Below are 5,516 nucleotides of genomic sequence, written 5' to 3' on the forward strand. Positions count from 1 at the left end.
AGACCTAATGGCATGGTTAATGAAAACAAAAATAGAAAGGGGTGAAAGTAAATATTCCCAGTGATCTTTGCCATATATTTGCTATTCCTCTGGAGAAAGTTGTGCCATGAACAAGTATGGGTTTGACATCACCCCAGATGGTGGGTTGTCTATGCTTGAGTAAATGAGTTCATAGCAGTTGGTTCACAGTGCAAGCTATGTACAAGCTGCATAGTTCCAATCTCTGCACATAACAGTACATCCTACCATGGGTCTGAGTAGCCCACTGTTCCTCTTCAGATGTGACTAGTACCAGAGCCATATTTATGCATTGGCAAAGAAAGCAGCTGCCTAGGGTAGCATATTCAAATATGGCTGCAAATTTAAAAAACATCGAACAAAAGTGGCAACAAAAATTTTATTAATTATATTATTTATTTTTTTAATGTGGGAGGCTGCAACCCATTGTACCAGATCAAGATACCAATCATGTGATTATTCACATAAGTAATACAAACATTTTATTTTTGGAGCAATCACATGGAGACATGGGCAGCAAAAAAAATATCTGCCTAGGGTAGTACTATACCTTAATGCTGTCCTGACTAGGACTGGGAAAGCAAGACTTTACAATGGCACAGTTCCACTGTAGGTGGTGGTATGAAAGATGAAAGGGTTTAGAGGAGAAAGATGCCTGGGCTGAATAATAATAATATTATCATATGAGGATAGGTTAAAATCTCTGAACTTGTTTTCTCCTGAAAAAGAAGCATTAGAGGGGTTCTTTCTGAGGTATTTAAGATTGTGAAAGGAACTGATAGCATTTATGCATCATCTTAATCTTATTTAATAATGAAAATAGTATGACTAGGGAACACAAATATAAATGTTGGTATTGAAGAAGTCATCCTCAGCTAAGACAGTTTTAATTTTATAACAGGGTGGTTGGTCTCTGGATTGGGTTGCCTTCAGAAGTGGTGGATATAGTTAATTAAATGGGGTTTAAGGGAAATCTTGATAAATATTTAAATGGTGAGGGCTAGCTGTTTTTTTTTTTTTTTAGGGATTAACCTAATATAATGAGTGAGACAGTTTAGATGGATCAAAAGGTCCCTTGTAGTTATTTAATGTTATGTTACTTATACTTACAAACTGTACTTGGACACACAGCTGAAAAATATTAATAAAATTAGGAGAGTTATTTTAATGAACAAATCTTCATACATGCTCCATTAATATAAAGTGAAAAAAAAAGCTTTTATATTTTATTCTTTGTTTTTTAACTTAGGCTTTATAATTAAAGCTAACAAACTTATTTCTCTGTAGGCCCAGCATGGCCAGGTGGTTGGGGCACTTGACTCACAATCTGAGGGTTGCAGGTTCGAATCTCTGTCCCACCAAACATGTTCGCCCTTTCAGCTGTAGGAGCATTATAAAGTGACAGTCAATCCCACTATTCATTGGTAAAAGCATAGCCCAAGAATTGGCAGTGGGTAGGGATTACTAGCTGCCTTCCCTCTACTCTTACACTGATAAACTAGGGACTGTTAGCGCAGATAGCCCTTGTGTAGCTTTGCACGAAATTAAAAAAAACAAACAAACGTTTCTCTGTTATTACAAGAGCATTTATTAGGCCACAAACTTTACAAAGAATTAACAGTATGTCTTTTTTTACCAAAATTCTTGGGTTTTACAATGTTTAATTTGACATATAAGTATACTCGAATTAACATATCTGTGAATTTGCTACATTATATATGTTTTGAAGTCACTTTTATTATAACAATGAAAGATAAAAGGATACTGTTGAAAATTAGGTGAATTCTGGTCCTATTTAGTTTCATTCACTAGATCTTGTGCACCAATTAATTTATATGGTTTAAAGGATCAAGTAAATAGTTCTGGGGCTGATGCTGCAATCAACAACTTTCTTCAAGCAGTTGGGATGTCCTGTTTGTTTGTTTTTGAATTTCGTGCAAAGCTACACGAGGGCTATCTGCACTAGCTGTCCCTAATTTAGCAGTGTAAGACTAGAGGGAAGGCAGCTAGTCATCACCACCCACTGCCGACTCTTGGGCTACTCTTTTACGAACAAATAGTGGGATTGACCGTCACTTTATAACGCCCCCACGGCTGAAAGGGCGAGCATGTTTGGTGTGACGGGGATTCGAACCTGCGACCCTCAGATTGCGAGTCGATTGCCTTAACCACCTGGCCATGCCGGGCGGATGTCCTGTTACACATGAGAAATCTTTAGCAATGCTCCAAGCATGGATTTAGCACCTGACACTCTAGAAACATTGTCACACCTCATGCTTGTAGAACCATATCACAAAGCTAGTTAAAGAAACAAAACAACATTATTACATTTAGTTCTTGAAAATAATAAAATCTCAAATTTTGAATATGTCTTTTTTTATCAACAGTACTATAATTATCCCTGAGATCATTTATAGTTTTTTTTTCTTCAGAATATGATCTTCAAAATTAAAACCTTGAAAAAATGCATTAAAGTGATAAAAATCATTCTACTATTATTGTTCTTATTTTGAATAATTTATTTTCTAGATTTAAGATTATCATCTTAGCTTTGCAGATTTTTCTATAAAGCATTTAATGTTATGAAACCAACTTTAATTTCTGCTACCACCAGGTTTCTGAAGTGTATACACATGTCCATAATGTGATGTCTAGGCCAACAGTCAAAGATTATGTTCCATATTCTTGGATCAATCTTGTTTGTGTTAAGTCTGAACATTATAAAGCATTGGCTCATTATTATGTTGCCATTGGTCTTTTGGATCATGTGGGTAAGAGAATTTTGATTTTCATATCTTACAAAAATAAATGTGTATAAATGTATTTTTTTTAACTCCAACAGGTGAATTAAAAAGACTACCAATCTCTTTAGAACAATTAGTTTGAAAGTTGATATTTGCACTGCTTTACCAAATTACCAGAGTTAAGAAGATGAAATGTAGAATATATTTTTAATATATTTTTTTAATGTTTTCTAGCCTAGGGATACATATTTGTGTCATTTGAATTTCAGGTGAGATAAGTGATTCAGCAAAGCTAGGTTTTGCATTTCTACACATAGAAGAACAACAAAATACAACCACTACAAGCATGCCTATAACTACTGTTGATTGTCAACAGGTAGGTAAGAGGTTTCTATTACCATAAATAATTTATGTGTTCATTACATCTGTAGACTTGAAAAAATGTTACCCTCTTGGTGAAAAACATATTTACCAGATTTATACATTATTGTTTTTGAATTAAAATTAATAGTAAAATATAAATTACTAGATTGAAACATTTTGTGTTGTCTACTACAGTTCCACTAGAAAATGCATCAACTATATGAATACTTAATTTGTCATTCAGTTTGTGCTATTATTACAAAGTGATGATGAACTAATTTAAATTAAAAATTAGTAAACTTTGTTGACACTAGTGTATTTATTCTTCAGTTCTTTAATTATTCACTAAACTTCAGAAGTTTAGAAATAATGATTTTATGTGCTTCCCAAATTTCTATAATGTTAACTGTTCTAGAACTGTTGGTTACTTTTTGTGACATTTGTATATATTTTCTATGTATGGGTATCAGTCAGAATAGATTGTTCAAATGAAATGCAGTTTGCATTTCTCAGCATCATTTAAATCCAAATTCCTGCTGATTGGATGTTTAGTTTTAATTCTTAAACTTTTACTCTTCTTGGCAATTACTTTTGTATTCATTTTGTCATTCAAAGCTACATTTATAAATGAAAATCAAATACTTTGAATAAATGTAATGCTACTTATATTTCTCAACAATTATAATTAATATCTTTTTTTTTAGGATCCACCAAATACCAGCTGTCTCTAACACCTCCAGACTTCTCCCAGTATATACAGAAAACAAAAACAGGATTTTCACTTCTCACAAAAAATTGAATGCTTTTAACCTCTTCTTTTCTGAAACACAATGCCTGTAAACTATGTGGAGCAACAAAAAAGGTTAGCCTGAGAAAGTATTTTAGGAAACTTTCAACAGTTATATGTCAGAAATTTGTTGCAAGTTAACCTAAACACCAATAAAGTTTGTGTATTTTTACAGGAGATTAGTTTTAATCAAATAGAACTTAAATTGGGGTAATTTCTTGAAATCTTAAACAAACTTGTCTTGTTCTATAATAGCCATGCACACTTGAATGAAATACAAATAAAGTTTAAGATTAATTATAATATTCATATATTTTATTGTATTTGTTATATTAATTTCAGAAATGAAAGAAATAGTTTCTAATCTGTCCATTTTTTTATACATTTGATGAAACAAGTATTGAAATTTTCTTTGTACTTCAGAGCAGCCAAGCATCAATTTAACTTGTTACACAAATTTTCATAATATAAAGTTTCCAGGCATTCTTAGTAAATTATACTTTTACAAAAATTTCCCCAAACATTATCTCTAAGTTGTCAATAAAATTCTTACACATAAGATGAATCATAACAAATTTTTGTGGGTTGTAGTAGATATAACATTGGATGACTGACTGAATGAGAGTTGAGATAACCAAACAATATGAATATTTTGTTTTATAGTAGGTAAAACATATGAGTATTATTGTGGGACAAAAAGACAAGTAATTATGTTGTTAATTCAGTGATGTACATAACTTAAAATTCTTTCTTAAGGGTCCATTAAGTGTTTTCTCAGCTCGACATCACTGGACTGCTCCCAGAATCCTTCATCTAAAGAAAGATGGAGTGAATAATTTTGGGTTCAGTGTGAGAGGTGATTCCTTAGTTATTGTTGCTGGTGTTGATTCTGACAGTCCTGCTCAAGTAAGGTTTGATGATAGGAGACAATTTTAATGTTTTTATTGAGGGATATGAATAAAAAATAATCTGTTGGTTTCTTTTCATAAAGCTCTTTTTTTTTTTACTAACATGCATGAAAGGCATATTTCAGTAGGAAAACATCAAGTAACCTGCATCACAACATTTATAGTATTCTCACCATGTTAGTTTTTTGCTTCATTTTCTTTATCAAATACTGATGCTGATGATAAACTTAGTAAAACAAACACAGCTGAACTGGACTGTAACTTTGCATTAATACTTTTCAAAGAAAAACTAGAAGAAACACTTTATGAAGAATTTATACTGTAACTTCAAATGAATTTCCAATGCAGTTTGTGTTCCACTAAACTGAAATCATAAGAGTACAATCATTAAAGTAAATATTTTCTATTCATCTAATTGCCAATTGTACAATTACTGGTTTGGCCATGGTAATAACACTCATGACTATAACTACCTATAAGGACATTGTCCTTGGTTATTTCTGTATCTTCCTTCACTTACTCTCTTTCTCTCTCACACACATAATTATATGTTTTATATATATATATATATATATATATATATATATATATATATATATATAGTGGTAGTATATCTATAATAAGTCGTCGTACGTAGGTAAATAGTCGTCTGTGTTAGTAGTAGTTATTATGTGTTGTTCTCTAGTTAGTTTAACT

General features: G+C 31.9%; 1 pseudogene; it reads left to right on the forward strand.

The window, feature by feature from the left end:
• LOC106468463 overlaps positions 1–5,516 on the forward strand; it is a 22,202-nt pseudogene that overhangs the window by 14,536 nt on the left and 2,150 nt on the right.

Source organism: Limulus polyphemus, unplaced genomic scaffold, assembly GCF_000517525.1.
Source record: "Limulus polyphemus unplaced genomic scaffold, Limulus_polyphemus-2.1.2 Scaffold3015, whole genome shotgun sequence".
Taxonomy (NCBI): domain Eukaryota; kingdom Metazoa; phylum Arthropoda; class Merostomata; order Xiphosura; family Limulidae; genus Limulus; species Limulus polyphemus.